The sequence below is a fragment of the Oncorhynchus clarkii genome, chromosome 10 (genome assembly GCF_045791955.1).
Source record: "Oncorhynchus clarkii lewisi isolate Uvic-CL-2024 chromosome 10, UVic_Ocla_1.0, whole genome shotgun sequence".
Taxonomy (NCBI): domain Eukaryota; kingdom Metazoa; phylum Chordata; class Actinopteri; order Salmoniformes; family Salmonidae; genus Oncorhynchus; species Oncorhynchus clarkii.
In genome coordinates this window covers 46,763,829-46,786,956 of record NC_092156.1, presented here as the reverse complement: position 1 = coordinate 46,786,956, position 23,128 = coordinate 46,763,829, and the positions used below count along the sequence as shown (strand labels likewise).

The window sequence follows — 23,128 nt, the reverse complement described above, 5'->3', positions numbered from 1 at the left end:
ACAGACGAACGCCCTTACATAAGCTCTATCACAAAATATGAAGAAGAATGTTTAAGTCATGTTTGTTGCAATAGGAATAGATTTCAAAATTATAGGCTATTATAAACTGGGTGGTTCGAGCCCGGAATGCTGATTGGCTGACAGGTGTGGTATATTTAAGCAATAAGGACAGAGGGAGTGTGGTATATGGCCAATATACCACAGCTAAGGCCTGTTCTTACACAAGATGCGACACAGAGTGCCCTGATACAGCCCTTAGCCATGGTATATTGGCAAGTATAAAACAACCCAATGCCTACATCTGCTTATAGGCTACACTAGTAATAAAGTCTACCCGTGGTATACAGACCGATAAACCATGGCTTTCAGCCAATCAGCATTCAGGACATGAACCACCCAGTTTATAAACAGACCATATACCATGGGTATGACAAAACATTTATTTTTACCGCTCTAATTACATTGGTAACCAGTTTATAATCTCAATAAGGCACCTCGGGGGTTTATGGTATATGGCCGATATACCACGGATAAGGGTTGTAATCCAGGCACTCAGTGTTGCGCCTAAGAACAGCCCTTATCTGTGGTATATCGGCCATATACCACAACCCCTCGGACTTTAAGCAATAAGTATAAAATGTAGCCTATATTTGTGCTGTTATCACATTTTACAGTGTGACGATCCCGGAGAGAATCGTCTCAGCTATGTATTGAAGTTCCTAGAAACCACTGCTCAGAGTAAATTAATTGCCTTCCCTCATGGGAGTATCACTTGGGAGTAACAGAGCGAGACAAATAACTCCTCAGCATATTGTATGTACACAGGTAGCAAAGTCCAAAGTAGTTGGGCATGATGCCATCTCTATTCTATGATATAAAACCATAGAAGATCTTTCTGCCTTTTAAAATTGTACCACAATACAATGTAATCAAACATGAACATGGTTGGCGTGCTGAGGAAAGAACCTCAATTTACCTTGTCATCAACAATCCACTCCCACATTTTATACACAAACATAGGGCTACACTAAAACCAGGGAATGTGAAAGAACTACAGAATGCTAAATCCCAGTGGTAGCCTACGCTATGCAGTGTTGACACAAAACCTCTCCACCTAGAGGAGAAGCAACCTTCAGCAATCATGAGCCGTATACAAGCACATGCAGAGATATGCATCTACTGTACTCCAGGTTTACCTACTGTGAAAGCTCTGGGCAAATAATACTATAGCCAAGAGAATGAAGGATTAATTCATCAGAAAATAAATACACAAATCAGCACGACATGCAATGACTGAATCAAAGTATCATTAGCAAGTAAACATATAGTTAGTTACACAGTTACACAATCCTTCCTCAGGTTCAATAGCTCTAAAACGTGGGGAAAATGTGGACATTCAAGAAAGTCAGAGAATGTGCAATGTTCTTAGTGTGCATCGCGTATCCAAACAGGAGCAAAAACATTTCTATCACACAGATCGTCGGAGTGTCATTGCTGTCGGGTCCTCATTTACGTTCAGCTTGGCAGCATGGGAAACATTTGTGATCTCGTCAATGTTGGTCTTCATTCTGATGTGAAAATTAACTAGTAAGTGGACCACAAAATTCATTCAGGAAATAGAGAACTGCAGTCTAAAAACAGGATGACTTTAGATTGGAATTGTAGAGAGACTTCTTCAAAACACTTGCAGATAGAGCATTTGATCAGGCACATTGCTCACACTAGGAGATGTTGACATACACAGTGTACAAAAACATTAGAGACAGGTCCTTTCCATGACAGACTGACTGGTGTAAGCTAAGGATCCCTTGATTGATGTCCTGTTAAATGCACTTCAAAAATCTGTGTAGATGAAGGGGAGGAGACGGGTTAAAGAAGGATTTATCAGCCCCGAGACATGGAGTGTGTATGTGTGCAATTCAGAGGGTGAACGGGCAAGACAAAATATTCACGTGCCTTTGAACGGGATAAGGGAGAAGGTGCCCGGCGCACTGGTTTGAGTGGGTCAAGAACTGCAACGCTGCTGGGGTTTTTCCACACTCAAAAATGTCCTGTGTAGAATGGTCCGCCACCCAAACGACACGCAGCCACCTTGACAAAAGTGTGGGAAGTATTGGAGACAAATGTCGGCCAGCATCTCTGTGGAGTACACACCCGACGAAGTGAGACTGTACTGGGGGCAAAAGGGGTTACAACTCAATATTAGGGAGGTGTTCCTAATGTCTTCTACACTAGATTAGTCCAACACATATACCCTGCATTATCCTAACCTTCTTACCTCAAAAAAGGTGGGCATCAAACACTTCATCCTCCAGAGAGTCAGGTGCTTCCTCTGCAATGGCTAGGGAGAGAGAGAGAGGTTTGCTGTGTTAAGCGCACCAAAATCAGCCATATTGGAGAACCACAGATATCAAAATACTTTGCACGGAACAAAAATACATTTGTAAAAACTATGGTAACTAAAGTCAGCAAAAAAAACAAAAAAAAAGAAGCCCTCTCACTGTCAACTGCGTTTATTTTCATCAAACTTAACATGTGTAAATATTTGTATGAACACAACAAGATTCCACAACTGAGACAAAGCTGAACAAATTCCACATACTTGTGACTAGCGGACATTGAATTGAATAATGTGTCCCTGAACCTCATGCTGGAGGGTCATGTCAGGATGAGCCTGCAGGAAGGGTACCACATGAAGGAGGAGGATGTCTTCCCTGTAACGCACAGCGTTGAGATTGCCTGCAATGACAACAAGCTCAGTCCGATGATGCTGTGACACACTGCCCCAGACCATGATGGAACCTCCACCTCGATCCCGCTCCAGAGTACAGGCCTCGGTGTAACACTCATTCCTTCGACGATAAACGCGAATCCGACCATCACCCCCGGTGAGACAAAACCGTGACTCGCCAGTGAAGAGCACTTTTTGCCAGTCCTGTCTGGTCCAGCGACGATGGGTTCGTGCCCATAGGCGACGTGGTTGTCGGTGATGTCTGGTGAGGCCCTCAGTCCAGCCTCTCTCAGCCTATTGCGGACAGTCTGAGCACTGATGGAGGGATTGTGCGTTCCTGGTGTAACTCGGGCAGTTGTTGTTGCCATCCTGTAGCTGTCCCTCAGGTGTGATGTTCGGGTGTATTGATCCTGTGCAGGTGTTCTTACACGTGGTCTGCCACTGTGAGGACAGTCAGCTGTCTGTCCTGTCTCCCTGTAGCGCTGTCTTAGGCGTCTCACAGTACGGACATTGCAATGTATTGCCCTGCCCACATCTGCAGTCCTCATGCCTCCTTGCAGCATGCCTAAGGCACGTTCACGCAGATGAGCAGGGACCCCGGGCATCTTTCTTTTGGTATTTTTTAGAGTCAGTAGAAAGGCCTCTTTAGTGTCCTAAGGTTCAATAACTGTGACCTTAAATGCCTACTGCCTGTAAGCTGTTAGTGTCTTAACGACCGTTCCGCAGGTGCATGTTCATGAATGGTTTATGGTTCATTGAACAGGCATGGAAGCATTGTTTAAACCCTTTACAATGAAGATCTGTGAAGTTATTTGGATTTTTACGAATTATCTTTGAAGGACAGGGTCCTGAAAAAGGGACCTTTCTTTTTTTGCTGAGTTTATATACCGGTTTGTGAAAAGCCTCAAGTATTGCACTTTTAGCAGGACAACAAGAGGTCTACAGTAAAAAAATTTAAAAGGTAGAACTTTAGTCTTAATCGCCTAGTCACGTTTCAAATAGATTGGACAGGAGCCAATATCTAATTTGTACCAGTTACGGATTTAAGATAACAGGCTATGCACTAAATTGACAAAGTGCCATACCTAATTGCACTAAGCTGTAAAAAAGTATGGTCCATTTGCACCAAGACCAAGTTTGAGACATCCAGGTAAAGATTGAATGTAAAAGAAAAGAGGTGAATTGAGTGGTGTGCTTTTACCTCGGATGTAGAATGTGTCGGGGCTAAACCAGATCAGGCACACTGAAGGATCGTGACCGGCACATTTGTTGGTTTGCAGCACTCAACAGCAAGGTGGCTGCAACAGTCTTTGTGACAGCTCACCCCACAGGGTAGAATGGAGAAGAGTATGAGTGGTTACTGTGAGGTTAAATCTTTAGGAACATCTGAAAACAGATAGGCTTGTTACTGGCATTGCTAATGTATTGCTCGATAGCTAGCATACCCTTGGCTTCTTATAGACAACCCCACCTCTTCACGGAGTATCTTAAATAAGACATCCATCTTATTTTAAGTACAAATAAATAAAACCTGCACTTCTTTTTGTTTGAGGAAAATGCTCTTACCACAACTGATGTGGTTGTCTCACCTCCCTATCTGAAGACGAATGCACTAACTAAGTTGCTTTAGATAATGACTAAACATGCCCCCCCAAAAAATATATTGCTTTTGTGTTCAACTAAGCAATAGGTTTTGGAAAGGTTTTGCTTGAGGTACAGTGCAAACACTGACTGTCTCACTGAGCAATAGTATCTGGTAAATAACCATCTCTGAAATATACACTGAACAAAAATATAAACGCAACATGTAAAGTGTCAGTCTCATGTTCCATGAGCTGAATTATTTTTTTTAACCAGGTAAATGAACACATTCTCATTTACAGCAACAACCTGGGGAATAGTTACAGGGGAGAGGAGGGGGATGAATGAGCCAATTGTAAGCTGGGGATGATTAAGTGACCGTGATGGTATGAGGGACAAATTGGGAATTTAGCCAGGACACCGGGGTTAACACCCATACTCTTACAATAAGTGCCACGGGATCTTTAATGACCTCAAAGAGTCAGGACACCCGTTTAACATCCCATCCGAAAGACAGCACCCTACACAGGGAAGTGTCCCCAATCACTGCCCTGGGGCATTGGGATATTTTTTTTAAATCAGAGGAAAGAGTGCCTCCTACAGGCTGTCCAACACCACTTCCATCAGCATGTGGTCTCCCATCCAGGGACTGACCAGGACCAACCCTGCTTAGCTTCAGAAGCAAGCCAGCAGTGGGATCCAGGGTGGTATGCTGCTGGCAAATAAAATAAAATACATTTTAAAAAATGCCAGAAATGTTCCATATGCACAAAAAGCTTATTTTTGTGCACCCACATTTGTTTACATCCTTGTTAGTGTGCATTTCTCAGTTGCCAAGATAATCCATCCACCTGACAGGTGTGGTATATGAAGCTGAATAAACAGCATGATCATTACACAGGTGCACCTTGTGCTGGGGACAATAAAAGGCCACTTAATTTTTGCAGTTGTGTCACAACACAATGCCACAGATTTCAAGTAGAGAGGTCTCTAATATAAGCCCTGCTCTTATTTTAGAAAATTTGGTAGCACGCCCAACCAGCCTCACAACTGCAGACCACATCATCCCAGGACCTCCTTTCCAGCTTCTTCACCTACGGGATCATCAGGGGAGAGGGGTGCTGAGGAGTATTTCTGTCTGTAATAAAGCTATTTTGTGGGGAAAAACTCATTCTGACTGGCTGAGTCTGACTCCCCAGTGGATGGGCCTATGCCCTCCAAGGCCCACCCATGGCTGTGCCCCTGCCCAGTCATGTGAAAACCATAGTTAAAGGGTCTAATGAACTTATTTAAATTGACCTATTTCCTTATATGAACTGTAACACAGTAAACACTTTGAAACTGTTACATTTCCACTTTTGTTCAGTATAATAAACTATTACATACCATTGTGCGTGGGGCGCAGAATTCTGACAGATCCTTGTATTACTGTACCTTTACACATCTATCTTGTAAAAACCCCCCTTCGGTCACTTTTAGCGTTTAAAAGGACAGGGTTGGTGGTAACTTTCAAAATGATACCGATTGCTGAATGATCATTTTATCCAAATTGCAGGAAGCAATTCAAATCTATCATACAATCAACAGTGAGCAGTTAAGGAAAGTTACAACGACTTTGTCAGCATTCTCAGGAGTCAAGTCATTTGCAGACAACTTGATTGATTCAAAAACAATTAGTACAGAACAGAGCTAAAGTTAGTGCATAGGCTATGAAGCAGAAGATGAAGTGTCCGCCGAAAGAGATAAAACGAGAGAGAAACACTTTAGAATAGAAAACAGAACCGGTGTGTGGGTGTGTTTTGTTACATAATATTACCATCAGCACCCTTACTGTTCTACATCCTAAATGGTGCTCTCTGAATATCTTAATCCACAATCATAACAGCGCTAGTCATAATTTGAGCATCCTCTGCTATGGGGGGATCAAGACATCATTTGTACACACAGGTCTTGGTACTAAATGTTTCCACCATGTTGATTCATATGTTATGTCCCTTGTGATTAAAACCGCTTTTACATGGAGTCTTACATAGTTGAAGCGTAGGCATTCTTACAACACCTTTACAGGGATGGCAAAGTGTAGGCTTCATGCAGGTCATCTCTAAAAACGTGTGGATGAACGCCCATCTTGATGTTCAGTAAAGAGCTGGCCTTGGTGATGTAGTCGATCGTCTCCTGACTGATTCTACCATCCCTGAGCGGGTGAGGGGTCAAATGTCAGTATTACAGTAACAAGATACTGTGTTTGACTAATGTGACTAAACGTGTAAATTCAGCAAAAAAGAAACGTCCTCTGACTGTCAACTGTGTTCATTTTCAGCAAACTTAACATGGGTAAATATTTGTATAAACATAAGATTCAACAGACAAACTGAACAAGTTACAGACATGTGACTAGCAGAAGCGGAATAATGTCTCCCTGAGCAAACGGGGGGAAATCAAAATAAAAACATTAATTATCTGGTGTGGCCACCGGCTGCAATAAGTACTGCAGTGCATCTCCTCATGGACTACACAATATTTGCCAGTTCTTACTGTGAGATGTTACCACACTCTTCCACCAAGGCACCTGCAAGTTACCGGACACATGAGGGAGGAGCATGTCTTCCCTGTAACGCACAGCGTTGAGATTGCCTGCAAATAACAAGCTCAATCCGATGATGCTGTGACACACCTCCCCAGACCATGACGGAACCTCCAGCGCGATCCCTCGGTGTAACGCTCATTCGTTCGACGATAAACGCGAATCCGACCGTCACCCCTGGTGAGACAAAACCATGACTCGTCAGTGAAGAGCACTTTTTGCCAGCCCTGTCTGGTCCAGCGACAGTGGGTTTGTGCCCATAGGCGACATTGTTGCTGGTGATGTCTGGTGAGGACCTGCCTTACAACAGGCCTACAAGCCCTCAATCCAACCTCTCTCAGCCTATTGCGGACAGTCTGAGCACTGATGGAGGGATTGTGCAATTCTGGTGTAACTCAGGCAGTTGTTGCCATCCTGTACCTGTCCCACAGGTGTGATGTTCAGATGTCCGGATCCTGTGCAGGTGTTGTTACACGTGGTCTGCCACTGCGAGGACGATCAGCTATCCGTCCTGTCTCCCGGTCTTAAGCAGCTCATAGGACGTACATTGCAATTTATTGCCCTGGCCACATCTGCAGTCCTCATGCCTCCTTGCAGCATGCCTAAGGCACGATCACGCAGATGAGCAGGGACCCTGGGCATCTTTCTTTTGGTGTTTTCCAGAGTCAGTAGAAAGGTCTCTTCAGTGTCCTAAGTTTCAATAACTGTGACCTTAAATTGCGTACCGTCTGTAAGCGGTTAGTGTCTTAACAATCGTTCCACAGGTGCATGTTCATTAATTGTTTATGATTCATTGACCAAGCATGGGAAGCCGTGTTTAAACCCTTTGCAATGAAGACATTTGGATTTTTACAAATGATCTTTGAAGGACAGGGTCCAGAGAAAGGTACCTTTCTGTTTTTGCTTTGTTTCGTCAAGATGCTGGCCGTTATGACTAACACCGTAGCTTGAATTATACATTTACTACATCTGTCATGAATAGTTATGACCTGTGAAACTCACTGACTCTTATCCAGGTCATCAAACTTGCAGAGGTATGGGAGTTTGGTCCTATTGATCTCAAATTCCTCCTGTAGAGATGTAGTCGTTTTCATCAGCGTCGGAATTCTTAAGCACTGACTGAAATATGACCAAATTAAAGGATCATTGTCGTGTTTCATAATTGCATTCAATAGGTTGAACAGCCTACCGCAACCATCTTCTGTATGCGTTTGCTGCTGATGAGGTTGGCTTTGGGCTTCACTGAAGATGCCCATTCCTCTATCACAGGCAGGCTCGTGGAAGAAGGACAAAACAAAATGTGGATTACCCACAATTTCACCTCGCCTGGCAGTGCGTGGCTCCCTCTGCAGAGACAGCTGATAGATCTCTTCCTCCAAATGGTACTGGTCCAGAGATACAAGACAGGAACAATACACAAAAATAAAATGCTAAAGCTAACCGGTAAAACAAATCTTTCAAGTCATTCAGTATCAGTCACCCGGGCCAAACCATGAGCAGGTTGAGCAGGTCCATGGTGGCATCAACACTGAGTGGTGCGGTCTGGGTCAGCGCTAGCTGCTGGAGGATTGCATTGCAGGGTCTTGGCCAGGTTGACCTTGGTCTTCTCGCGGTCGCTCCAGTCGGACAGGGCCACGTGCACTGCTATGAGGTCCTTGAGATGCACTCCCAGGATGGGGAAGCGAAAGCCTGTGCTCTCTGTGATACGCAGGCGGTACTGCCTGTACTTCCCACAGGAGGTCATAAGCTCCACCAGGTTGTTTGAATGCCTGAGACAATGGGGATGTCACACAGTGATAGACATCACTTAAGTTCCCCAGCAAGAAAAACAAACATTTAATTCATACAGAAAGGTGAACTAACAAAGACTCACTGGCGAACAACCAAAATTAAACAGGTGGTGGTGGACACTCATGGGGGTGTCCACTAAAACTTGACTAGCAACATCAACTGTAACCTAAAAGACACCTACCATGAGCGCCCACTGAATCTGCCCAAAAAGAGGCAAACAAAAGAAAAACCCAACCAAACTTAAAGACAGGAAGCATACCAAAAAGGTGGCACAAAACTAAATCAGACAAAGGAATGTTTTTCTATAAATCAGATGGGGAGAGTCCCTCTACATCTCTCAAGAGGACTGGGCCAGCTACTCTTAAATAGCACCTGGGCAGGTGAAAAACCTTCCCACTAACGTGATGGCAACCAGCACAGGTGGAACACATACTGACTAACGAGGTGACACCAACCAGTGTGCCCTGTGCGTTAAAGTGCTATACGTGCTAAAGTCCAAAGCCTGTCGAGCAGAATACCGTGGATATATAAATAACTGGGCCACATTTTGACATTGACCTACATTCAAAAATGTAGACGTTTAGTTGTAACTGATAAATGTATGTTTTCACTCTTCTTAACTAAAATATTATCAAAAGTCCTTACCTTGCTCACATCACATTGCTAATGTGGGACTGTGTGTCTGAGGCGTGAGATGGAGTTACTACTGAGACCCCCCACTACTGCCATCAGAGTGGTGAAGTTCTGCAGCTGTAACAACCTCTACAGAGAGACCAGAGAAAAAATATAACCCATCTGGGCACTAACATAGCCAACGAAAGCACAACAGGGAACAGAAGACAGACCAACATCAAGAGGCAGTTTGGGAGTTGACTCTCTTTCTGACCTGGGGGTTGACTCTCTTTCTGACCTGGGGGATGACTCTCTTTCTGACCTGGGGGATGACTCTCTTTCTGACCTGGGGGATGACTCTCTTTCTGACCTGGCGGTTGACTCTCTTTCTGACCTGGGGGATGACTCTCTTTCTGACCTGGGGGATGACTCTCTTTCTGACCTGGGGGATGACTCTCTTTCTGACCTGGCGGTTGACTCTCTTTCTGACCTGGCGGTTGACTCACTTTCTGACCTGGGGGTTGACTCTCTTTCTGACCTGACGGTTGACTCTCTTTCTGACCTGGGGGTTGACTCTCTTTCTGACCTGGGGGATGACTCTCTTTCTGACCTGACGGTTGACTCTCTTTCTGACCTGACGGTTGACTCTCTTTCTGACCTGGGGGATGACTCTCTTTCTGACATGGGGGTTGACTCTCTTTCTGACATGGGGGTTGACTCTCTTTCTGACCTGGGGGATGACTCTCTTTCTGACCTGGGGGTTGACTCTCTTTCTGACCTGGGGGTTGACTCTCTTTCTGACCTGGGGGTTGACTCTCTTTCTGACCTGGGGGTTGGCTCTCACAGACATGGGGGTTGGCTCTCACAGACCTGGGGTTTGACTCTCATTGACCTGGAAGTTGATTGACTGACCTGTGCAACCCTGATGAAATGGGAGATGACTACAGCCCTCTGAGGGCGGGGGGGGGGGGGGGGGTTGCTGAGCACCATCAGATGGATCCCCTGAGACACACTGTTGAAGTAGGTGATGAAGTCTACCTTGCAGCCATGCATCACAAAGCTGTGGTGGTCCTGGAACTGGAGGGCAAGGAACCGTCGTAGACACACTGTCCAATATATACATATACACACGGTCAAACGTGCACACAAACACACGGTCTCTCTCACACAAGTACAAATACAACGTATACTGCATAATTCAGCCAAGAGCAAATAAGTCAACTGAGTGAGACACAGAGAGAAGCTGGCGAACAGAGCCACCTGCTGGCCAGCCACACACACTGACAGAAGGACATATGCTCCATGAAGGGGAGGTGCTCTGCTAGTTCAGATGAGTCCAGGTGATGAAAGAGGAGAGATGTCTTCCTCTTCTTGAAGTCAGACTGAGCCTGTCTTCTCCACTCATATGACGGCCTAGAGAGAATAAGAAACGAACATAAACTGTAGAAGTAGAAGTACTGTGAGAGTGGCTGGTTGTCGATGCCCTCATGCACTCTGAAATTCTTTATACTGTATCATTTAAATGGTATGCTAAGCTGTCACTGTGAGAAGACCATGGCTGCCTGGCTGCTTGCCTGCTTCTATGCTTGTATGATTTTCTGGCTGCAGACAGGCGGCACTTACACACTGTCAATGTTGATGAGTGTGTTCTGGTGCTCCCCTCCCTGCTAGACCAGCTGCTCCTTCAGCCCTCTGATCTGCTCTGCCAGCTCTGGGTTCAGATCAACACTGCTGGGAACTCACTGATCCAGTACCTTATGGAGAGACAGGGTTAAAAGGACAGAAAGGCAGGAAGAAGTTAGTATTGTCATTTCTGGCGCAGGGCCAAAGAGTATGGAAATCAGATACCTACATGGATATAGTAATACATACATTAAGTATATAATATACTGTGCATTCATGGCAATAATGGCTATCATCCAAGAAAGTTGTGAAGAGGGCACGACAACAGCTTTACCCCCTCAGGAGACTGAAAAGATTTGGCATGGGTCCTCAGATCCTCAGAAAGTTCTACAGCTGCACCATCGAGACCATCCTGACCGGTTGCATCACAGCCTAGTACGGCAACTGATCGGCATCTGACCGTAAGGCGCGACAGAGGATAGTGCGTCCAGTCCAGTACATCACTGGGGCCAAGCTTTCTGCCACCCAGGACCCATATGCAAGGCGGTGTCAGAGGAAGGCCCAAAAATGGTCAACAACTCCAGACACCCAAGTCATAGATTGTTCTCTCTGCTACCGCACGGGCAAACTGTACCCAAGTGAGCCCCAGGTTTAGGTCCAAAAGGCTCCCTTTTTTTGTCCAAAAGTCTCCTTAAAACAGTTTCTACCCCCAAGACATAAGACTGCTGAACAATGAATCAAATTGCCACCCGGACTATTTACATTGAACCCCTCCCTTTGTTTGTACACTGCTGCTACTTGCTTTTTATTATCTGTGCATAGTCATACAACAAGCAGTGGCTCGGATGTTTGTTGTCTTTGATTATCTTTTTATACTGTACCTACAGTTGAAGTCGGAAGTTTACATACACCTAAGCCAAATACGTTTAAACTCAGTTTTTCACAATTCCTGACTTTTAATCCGAGCAAAAATTCAATTTTAGGTCAGTTAGGATCTCCATTTTATTTTAAGAATGTGAAATGTCAGAATAATTGTAGAGAGAATTATTTATTTCAGCTTTTATTTCTTTCATCACATTCCCAGTGGGCCAGAAGTTTACATACACTCAATTAGTATTTGGTAGCATTGCCTTTAAATTGTTTAACTTGGGTCAAACATTTCGGGTAGCCTTGCACAAGCTTCCCACAATAATTATAAGTTGGGTGAATTTTGGCCCATTCCTCCTGACAGAGCTGGTGTAACCGAATCAGGTTTGTAGGCCTCCATGTTCGCACACACCTTTTGAGTTCTGCCCACACATTTTCTATGGGATTGATGTCAGGGCTTTGTGATGGCCACTCCAATACTTTGACTATGTTGTCCTTTAGCCATTTTGGCACAACTTTATAAGTATGCTTGGGGTCATTGTTCCATTTGGAAGACCCATTTGCGACCAAGCTTTAACTTTAACTGATGTCTTGAGATGTTGCTTCTGTATATCCACATAATTTTCCACTCTCATGATGCCATCTATTTTGTGAAGTACACCAGTCCCTCCTGCAGCAAAGCACCCCCACAACATGATGCTGCCACCCATGTGTTTCACAGTTGGGATGGTGTTCTTTGGCTTGCAAGCATCCCCATTTTTCCTCCAAACATAACGATGGTCATTATGGCCAAACAGTTCTATTTTTGTTTGTTCTTGTTTCATCAGACCAGAGAACATTTCTCCAAAAGTACAATCTTTGTCCCCATGTGCAGTTGCAAACCTTAGTCTGGCTTTTTTATATATATTTTTTATACTTAGTTTTTATTGTAGGAACACAAAGAAAGTACAAATAAAGTCAAATAAAAGAACAACAAAAAAAATATCTGGCAGTTACAGTGCACTTCATACCTTCATTTAAATTTTTTTTTTTTTTTTTAACCTTTATTTAACTAGGCAAGTCAGTTAAGAACAAATTCTTATTTTCAATGACGGCCTAGGAACAGTGGGTTAACTACCTGTTCAGGGGCAGAACGACAGATTTGTACCTTGTCAGCTCGGGGATCAGCTCAGCTCTTGCAACCTTCCGGTTACTAGTCCAACGCTCTAACCACTAGGCTACCCTGCTGCCTCATCATCATATCATCATATTAGTTACATTGACATCTTTGAATTAGACCTTTTCCAAGTACGAAACCCATTTTTCTCAGTATTCTTGACCTCTCTCCTGTTGAGTTCTTAGAGCAAAGGTCATACGTTCCATGTGGTGTATTTCTTCTACAATGTCTATCCATTGTGTCACTGTGGGAGGGTCTTTTTGTAGCCATTTCGTAGTGATAGCCTTTTTACTGGCTGCCAGTAGGACCTTCAAGTGGTACTTTTCTCTATTGTGTAAGTTATCAGGTATTTCACCCATGTACAAAGAAATGAATGTTTGTTCTATGTCAAATCCCATTATTTTTCCAATGTTAGATCTTATTTCTCCCCAGTAAGTTTCGATTGCGGGGCAAGTCCAAAAGATATGAGAGTGGTCCGCCCTCAATAGACCGCATTCTCTCCCACAAGGGTGTAGTGAGCCAGTCTGTTTTGATTTCAGTTTAGGTGTTATGAAGAAACACATAACATTCTTCCAACAGAATTCTCTCCATGACCTTGAGTTGGTGGAGATTTGTTGAGTCTCTAATATGTTCAACCATGTGTCATCAGTTATTTCAATGTTAAGTTCCTCCTCCCATTTCTTTTTAATATAGTTTGTAGAATGTTTCTTTGAGGATTGAATACCCAAGTAGAGATTTGAAGTAGTTTTTTTGTTACTCCCCAAGTTGTATGCGTTAGTGAATACTTGGATTAATTTTGGAGGTGCTCGAGGGTCACTTTTATCCCCCTTAAGAAATAGTGTCGAACTTGTAGGTATCTGTAAAAATCTTGTTTATCCAAGCCATGTTTTTTACTTAGGTCCTGGAAGTTATCTAGGTTCCCATTCCTTATAATTGTACTGAATGTTGTGATGCCTTTCTGCGTCCATTGTTTAAACCTGCTGTCCTGAGTTGCAGGGATGAAGCTGGAGTCGTATGCGGGCCAACTCAGCAGTTTGATCTCTCTGTCTAAATTATTTTTGCTTAACTACCCTAAACCATGTCTTCAGAGAGAATTGAATCCACTGATTTTGTCTATTGTATATTTCTTTTACCATGTCCTTATTTCCCAAAACTGACTGTATGGGTATCTCTGTCAAAGTAGTCTCGATGTCTTTCCATTTGGATTCGTATTCTGAATTGCACCAACCCACCAGAGGTCTCAATTGGGCTGACACATAATAATCTTGTAGGTTTGGTAAGGCCATACCCCCACAGTTTTTTGGTAACTGTAATGTTGTATATCTAGTTCTTGGTCTCTTACTGTTCCAGATGAACCTTGTTATCCGTTTATCCCATTCCCTAAACTGTTTAGACGGGATTTCTATGGGCAGTGATTGGAACAAATACAGTAACCTTGGCAGGACGTTCATTTTGATTGCTTCAATTCTACTACTAAGATCTAAGGGAAGTGAATTCCACCTGTCTCGGTCATCATATATTTTCTTGTTGATGTGATCGTAGTTCATCATAAAGTTTGGTTATATCTTTTGGTAAATTTACTCCCAGATATTTAACGGATGAAGAGGTCCAGGTGAAGTTCTACCTACTCTTCAGCTCTTCCTGTGGGGTATAATTATATACTAGGGCTTGGGTCTTGTGTACGTTAAGCACATACCCTGAATATGTTCCAAATGTTTGTAAAACCTCCATCAATCTAGGTACACTTGAGCTTGGGTCTTTAAGGAATAACAGAACGTCATTGTCACGTTCTGACCTTTATTTCCGTTGTTTTGTATTTATTTAGTATGGTCAGGGCGTGAGTTGGGTGGGCAGTCTATGTTTGTTTTTCTATGTTTTGGGGCATTTCTATGTTTTCGGCCTAGTATGGTTCTCAATCAGAGGCAGGTGTCATTAGTTGTCTCTGATTGAGAATCATACTTAGGTAGCCTGGGTTGCACTGTTTGTTTGTGGGTGATTGTCTATGTCAGTGGCTTGTGTCAGCACAGGTCTATTTTGTTAGCTTCACGGTCGTTTATTGTTTTGTATGCAGTGTCAGTGTCTTCTTTATTAAAGATTTACCATGGACACTTACCACGCCGCATTTTGGTCTTCCGATCCATCTCGCCTCTCCTCTTCAGATGAAGAGGAGGACGACCGTGACAGTCATCAGCATACATGCATGTCTTATGTTCACAGCCTCTTATGGTTATTCCCTCTAAGGTTGGGTCCTGTCTTATTGCCTGTGCTAATGGTTCTAGGTACAAGGAGAAGAGCGTGGGTGAAAGATTACAGCCTTGTCTTGCCCCTCGCTCTAATTTTGTCGTTCGTGTCAAATGTCCATTTATCTTTAATCTAGCGGTCGGACATGAATACAGTGTTTTGATGCACTGTATCACTTCTTTGTTGAAACCAAATCTTTCCATAACTTGGAATAGGTAATCCCATCCCACAGAATCAAATGCTTTTTCTGCATCTAGGCAGATTAATATTGCACTTGTCTTACTCTGAGTAATGTGGTCCATGACATGTAGTGTTCTCCTTATATTGTCCTGTGTCTGCCTATTTTGTATGAAACCAGTTTGATCTCCGTCAATCAATTCTGGGATTATGTTCTTCATTCTTTTGGCTATCATTGATGCATATAGTTTATAATCTGTGTTAAGAGTTGCGATAGGTCTATCTGAACTGCATTCTTTCTTATCTTTACCCTCTTTTGGGATTACTGATATGATGGCCTCTCTCCATGACGGTGGGAGACCCCCCCTCCCTCAGAGTCCAGTTAAAACAGGCCTTAAGTAGAGGTGTTAATTTTCTCTGAAGGTCTTGAACCATTCTGAAGGGAAGCCATCAGTGCCTGGAGACTTGTTGACTTTTTGTTGGGATATTGCTTTATTAATTTCTTCGGTGGACATTTCTAAAGTTAGTCTATCATTTTGCTCTGTCCCAATTGAGGGGAGTTCAAAAAGTGCTCTATTGTCTGTGCATCTGCCTTCTCTGGTTGCTTGTACAGATTTGTGTAATATGATTCAAATGCATTCTGTATTTCATCTAATTTGCATGTGACCTTTTTTGTTTTGGGGTCTTTTATTTTGAAAATTGTATTCTGTGCTTGTTGTTTCCTGAGTGCCCATGCTAGTAATTTGGTTGCCTTTGAGCCTGCTTCATAATATCGTCGTTTCAGGAACCTAAGCTTTTTCTCTACTTCTTCTCTATAAATCCGGTCAATTTCCTGTTTTACCTTTTGAATCTCTCGTAATATAAGAGGGTCTTTGTATTGACTATGAGATCGTTCTACGTTTCTTAGGGTTTCCTGTAATTTCAGCAGTTTCTGTGCTTGAATCTTTTTCTTGAGAGATGATGTGGCTATGATCTTCCCTCTAATAACCGCCTCAGCTGCATCCCACAATATAGCAGGAGATACTTCCCCATTATCATTATTCTCCAGATAGATGTTCAATTCTGTCTTTATTGATTCCTTGAATGCTGGATCATTCAGCATGCTTGTATTAAGTCTCCATATAGTATTTCTTGGTTTGCTATCAAGGTGTAGAGTTAGGTAAACTCCATTATGATCTGATAAGTCGCTCTGCCCGATCCTACAATCCTTAAGCCTGTGTCTATCTGCACTGTACATAAAAAATAGTCTAACCTGGAGTATTCAGTGTGGCGGGCTGAGTAAAAAGTATATTCCTTATCGGTCTTGTGGGTGTCACGCCATACATCGAGCAGTCCTAGATCCTGCAGTATCCTATTGATCTTGGCAACTAGGCTCATTTTCCTATTTTGGTTTGTGCTGTCCAATTTTGAGTGTAGAATTGTGTTAAAGTCCCCTCCACAGATAATTAAATCAAACACCTTCCCGTAGAAGACCATGTCACTCCCTGGGGGTGCGTATACATTAAATAATGTAACTTCCTTGTTATCCAGTTTACATTTAACAAGTATAAATCTACCTTCCTTGTCTTTTATTTCTGACATAAACTAAAAAATTAACTGAATTTGGGATCAAGATTGCAACTCCCCTTCTACCCATTTTGTAAGAAGAAAAAAAAGTGTTCCTGTATCCCATTCTCTTGAGTTTCTCGTGTTCAGGTGTGGAGTTTCCTGCCAGAATAGTATGTCAACTCTCTCCCGTTTCATCTTTGCTATTACCTTACTTCTCTTGATGTCACTCCCCAGTCTGTTTACTTTGAGACTTTTTTTTTTACTCCTTTTTCTCCCCAATTTTGTGGTATCCAATTGTTGTAGTAGCTACTATCTTGTCTCATTGCTACAACTCCCATACGGGCTCGGGAGAGACGAAGGTTGAATGTCATGCGTCCTCCGATACACAACCCAACCAACCAGCCTGCTTCTTAACACAGCGCGCATCCAACCCAGAAGCCTGGGTTGTGTCGGAGGCTACACCGTGCACCTGGCAACCTTGGCTAGCGCGCACTGCGCCCGGCCCGCCACAGGAGTCGCTGGTGCGCGATGAGACAAGGAGATCCCTACCGACCAATCCCTCCCTAACCCGGACGACGCTAGGCCAATTGTGCGTCGCCCCACGGACCTCCCGGTCGCGGCCGGTTACGACAGAGCCTGGGCGCGAACCCAGGGACTCTGATGGCACAGCTGGCGCTGCAGTACAGCGCCCTTAACCACTGCGCCACACGGGAGGCCGACCTTACTTCTCTTGATGGCACTCCCCAGTCTGTTTACATTGAGACTTATGACCTTAAATTCCCGATGATGCATCGATATAAATAAAAAACCCTGTGCACCGTATCTGCCTGCTTATCATGAACCTAAAAATGAATGAAAAATCAAGAACGATTATAAAGTAAACCAAAGTGGTAAAAGACTTTGGTATTTGGACTCCCATGTCAGAGGACTGTCTCTTGCCTCTGGGGTTTGAGGGGATGAGCCTGTCCGCAGGATGGGCCCCTCGCTCAGATATGAAAATGCGTGAAGTAGTCACAAAAAAGACCTGGTGGAACCGAAAATAATAAGGGCGCCTATTTTGTTGCTTATACACATCGGTTAATTACAAGTGAAACTATATCGGTCATGCTTGCATATCATGAATCCTCCCCTTGATATGCCCTCTGTCGCCCCGTTTTCAATGTGTCATTAATCCTTAGCTAATATATATGTTATTAACGTGACGCTACTTAGTGTGTTCGTAAAGAACACATGCTTTTGGCTACTCACCCTTGTTCAGCATTGGGGGAAAATAGGGGATATATTTGACCTATTGTAATGTCAACCGTAACAACCCAAAGTCTTAACAGCTCGCGGTAACTATTAATTCTGTTAAATCCGATTCAGTGTCTTCCATCTTCCCGTTGGAAATGCCTGAGTCTCTCTCGGATGTGAACGTCCTCTCGCCGAGATGGTTTCCCTCTTTCGCCATGACCCTGCTTGTCAACAATGATCCATGGGAGAGCCTGCTCGAGTCTTTCCGCTGGTGATGTCACCTTTCTCCTGGCGGTATACTCCACTGGGAAGCCTCTTGACTTCAGGTCCTCAGCAGCCTCGTCTGCATGCTCGTATGTAACCGGGCCATTTTCCAGAAATACCCACATTTTTTCCGGGTATGGTGTTTGGAAGCGAATACCCTTCTCTTTAAGTGCTTTCTTAATGGGGGTGTATTCTTTCCTTCTTTTCAGTATCTCTCCCGCGTAGTCATGATCAAAGAACACTCGTTGGCCTTGGAAGTTAACAGGCTTTTTCCAGGTTGCATGTAAGACTTTCTCTTTGACTGAGAATTTTAGGAACCGTACTACTATGGATCTTGGTGGGGCGCCGCTGGGGGGGTTTTGAGGCCAGAGCTCGGTGTGCTCTCTCGATTCCCAGGTCAGTGTCTTCTTCAGTTCAAGTATGCCCTTGAATAGATCCTCCACGAAGTTGGGCATAGAGTCTTTTTCTGCGCCCTCTACTACATTATAAAGTGTAATGTTGTTTCGACAGGAGAAACCTTCGAGTTCTGTCACTTTTGCCTGTAGTGCGTGTTGGCTTTTCAGTGACTGTTCAAGTATTTCCTTGACTGCTGAGTTCCATGTGTCCGTTTCCCCAATGCGCTGTTCTGCGTCCCCCATTCTTGTAGATATGCTGTGAAGTTCTAATTTGTTTTCTTCCAGTTTCTGGATATATACCCAACCGATGTGCAGTATACGAAAAGCTAGGCAGCCATTTCCTAAGTTGCGTCACCGGAACCCCCAGTCTGGCTTTTTTATGGCGGTTTTGGAGCAGTGGAGTCTTCTTTGCTGAGCAGCCTTTCAGGTTATGTCGATATAGGACTCGTTTTACTGTGGATATAGATATTTTGTACCTGTTTCCTCCAGCATCTCCACAAGGTCATTTGCAGTTGATTTGCACTTTTTGCACCAAAGTACGTTCATCTCTAGGATACAGAAAGTGTCTCCTTCCCGAGCAGTATGACAGCTGCGTGGTCCCATGGTGTTTATACTTGCGTACGATTGTTTGTACAGATGAACGTGGTACCTTCAGGCTTTTGGAAATTGCTCCCAAGGATGAACCAGACTTGTGGAGGTCTACATTTTTTTTCTGAGGTCTTGGCTGATTTCGTTTGATTTTCCCATGATGTCAAGCCAAGAGGCAGTGAGTTTGAAGGTAGGCCTTGAAATACATCCACAGGTACACCTCCAATTGACTCCAATTATGTCAATTAGCCTATCAGAAGCCTCTAAAGCCATGACATCATCTTCTGGATTTTTCCAAGCTGTTTAAAGGCACAGTCAACTTGGTGTATGTAAACTTCTGACCCACTGGAATTGTGATACAGTGAGTTATAAGTCAAATAATCTGTCTGTAAACAATTGTTGGAAAAATGACTTGTGTCATGCACAAAGTAGATGTCCTAACCGACTTGCCAAAACTATAGTTTGTTAACAAGAAATTTGTGGAGTGGTTGAAAAACGAGTTTTAATGACTCCAACCTTAATAAACTTCCGACTTCAACTGTAGATGTTCAGATTACCTCAACTAGCCTGTACCCCCGCACACTGACTCGGGGCCCCTGTATATAGCCTCAATACTGTTATTCTTATTGTGTTACTTTTTATTATTACTTTTTACTTTAGTCTACTTGGTAAATATTTTCTTCTTCTTGAACTGCACTGTTGGTTAAGGGCTTTAAGTAAGCATTTCATAGTTAAGTCTACACTTTGTTGTCTACACCAATAAAGTTTGATTTGATTTTGATTTGATATGCCTTCACAGAAATACTATGCCTATTGCTTACAGGGAAATCATATAAATCAAATCATATTTTCTTGGTCACATACACATAGTTAGCAGATGTTAATGCGAGTGTAGCGAAATGCTTGTGCTTCTAGTTCCGACTATGCAGTGATATCTAACAAGTAATCTAACAAATTCACAACAACTACCTTATACACACAAATGCAAAGGGATGAATAAGAATATGTACATATAAATATATGGACGAGCGATGGCCGTGCGGCATTGGCAAGACGCAGTAGATGGTATAGAATACAGTATATACATTTGCAATGAGTAATGTGGATTATGTAAACATTCTTAAAGTGCCGTTATTTAAAGTGACTAGTGACACCTTTGTGTCACTAGTGGCCAGAGATTTGAGTCTGTACATTGGCAGCAGCCTCTCTATGTTAGCGATGGCTGTTTAACAGTCTGATGGGTTACTGTTGAAACACAAGCCCAGAATCTCACAACTAAGACCTGAAACAGTTCTTTCTCTGTAGTGCTCCATATTCACTGACTTGATAAGATGGCACATTTGTGACCCGCGTTCAGGTGGACAGTTTTCCATGCAGAGACCTGTTTGAGTGGTTAAGGAGCAAAATGACTTTTCCACCAAAAAATGATTAGAATCCCTTCGTCTGCTAAATCCTAGGGGCCATCGCTACATGTCAAAAATAACCCTCTACTAGCATCTGGCACATCATTTTTTTTAATAAAGAGAATAGTAGTGTGTCATTTGTCTGAAAGGATACTTGTTGGAGAGTTTCTTGGCCAGGTCAGCAGAGGAGATGTACCAGGGATGTATCTTGAGAAACATCTGGACCAGAGGCTCATCACTCAGCCTGCCTGAGATACGTGGATGAGCTTCACTGTACAAGGCAAGCCGCCAGATATTGTGTGATTCATTTAAATGGAAACTGCTGTAGTTGTGCACACAAACAAAACAACAACAAATAAACGATCAAAATGTTATCTAAGCAAGCACCGTCTTCAACTAAATCAGACACTACACCAAAAGAGAGGCAATTAGTGAATCCTTACCAAATGCATTGATGCAAGCATCCGTAAGATCATCCGCTGTCGCTGACTGATCCAATTCGATGAACTTCATCCTCCTCTGGTTCTCTCTCCAATGCCCCTTTCTGTTGTCTCCTCCGTTCGAACACACAGTGAGATTGTGATGAGGTGTGGGATTCAGAAGAAAGGCTGTGTGTTTGCTATTCTGTTGGGCAAACCTTCCAACAGAGCCCTCTGATGAGTCTGTTAGTCCTCAGGCAGGCAGCTACCCTGCTCCAGTCAACAAGCCAAGCAACTCTTCCTCTTTCATGAGGATTTCAGTTTAAGTGTGCGTTCTGCCTCACCTTAACACAGGAGCGTCGGTACGGACATGAAAACAAAGAAAGAGTATGTATGTTCTACCCATCTGAGAGTAGGCCTAGCAAATTGGTATTCCTCTGTTCACTCACTGATGTTAATACCAAGTGGTCTATTTTTGTGACAAAAGAACCAGCAATATTGCAATATTTTGGTTATAATAATTAATCCTTCCACATCAATGTTTGATCTGATTATAAATGATGAAAGGAAAAGATCATCTCAGCCAAATGATTACCCATCAGACAGAGATCAAAGTGTGTTGGTGGCTGTTCAATCTTTCCCACGTATTAAATAAATGTCAAACACAATTAGACATTGCTCTGTTTTGCATACATTTCCTGACCTATTAGATACAGTAGATGAGTCATTACAACACTATTCCCAGCACTTGACACCACAACCAGTCTAACAACCCAAATTATATTAGATCATAAAAAAATGTCTTACCATCTTGAAATGACCCCAGCAGTGTTGTCGTGAGGTGTGTAAAACTGGAAAAGTGTCTGTCATCAAGTGGATAGCAAACATCAAGATAACTTATTTGACCCTGATAAGACCTCCTTAACTATCTCACTAAATGTAAATGTTAATGCTGTATATTAAAAGTCATTAGGATCCCATCAGAAGACTACGAGAGCTGTCGGAACCACTCCATCCCATAACGTATTCCAAGCAGTTTGTCTGACTGAGTGACAGATATCCCTTTAGCTGTCTTTTGCTCTCAGTTTCCTTTTTTTGCTGAGCGATTTACGTGCAGTCACATTCCCTCCTCTTGACCGCGCCCCAAAGTGTCAACCACCTTTCCTCTTAATAAAGTAAATGCGCTAACAAAGTACTGCTGTGGTCATGGAAACATGTTTGTCTCCCCTCGCTCTCTCTCTTCCTGTCAACACACACACGCACACACACATCCTGAGGGTGGGGGTGTAATCGTGGTTTTCCTTTCTAGTTATTCCATTTGTTTGAGTTTACAAATCTGTGTTTCAAGTATGTTTCAGATTTGAGATTCTTCAAAGTCCCCACGAATTGACTTGATGACAGCTTTGCACACTCTTGGGCACTCTCTCAAACAGCTTCACCTGGAATGATTTTCCAACAGTCTTGAAGGAGTTCCCACATATGCTCAGCACTTGGTTTTCCTTCACTCTGCGGTCCAACTCCTCCCAAACCATCTCAATTGGGTTGAGGTTGGGTGATTGTCTAGGCCAGGTCATCTGAGGCAGCACTCCATCACTCTCCTTCTTGGTCAAATAGACCTTACACAGCCTGGAGGTGTGTTGGATCATTGTCCTGTTGAAAAACAATGATAGTCCCACTAAGTGCAAACCAGATGTGATGGTGCTGGTTGAGAGAATGCCAAGAGCGTGCAAACTGTCATCAAGGCAAAGAGATGCTACTTTGAAGAATCTCAAAATCTCAAATATATTTGGATTTGTTTAACACTTTTTTTGGTTACTACACGATTCCATATGTGTTATTTCATAGTTTTGATGTCTTCACTATTATTCTACAATGAATAATAGTTTTTAAAAAATAAAGAAAAACCCTGCAATGA

General features: G+C 43.2%; 1 long non-coding RNA gene and 1 pseudogene across 1 annotated transcript; both read right to left on the bottom strand.

Annotated features, from left to right (window-relative positions):
* Positions 1-1,712: 1,712 nt before the first annotated feature.
* Positions 1,713-4,402, bottom strand: LOC139419600 (uncharacterized). The gene is made up of 3 exons (XR_011635419.1): positions 3,933-4,402; positions 2,279-2,341; positions 1,713-2,173 (listed from the first exon to the last, which is right to left on the bottom strand). It is a non-coding gene; the product is annotated as an uncharacterized lncRNA (long non-coding RNA).
* A 1,534-nt stretch (positions 4,403-5,936) lies between these two features.
* On the bottom strand, positions 5,937-21,307 carry LOC139419599 (RAS guanyl-releasing protein 2-like; annotated as a pseudogene).
* Between the last annotated feature and the right edge of the window lie 1,821 nt (positions 21,308-23,128).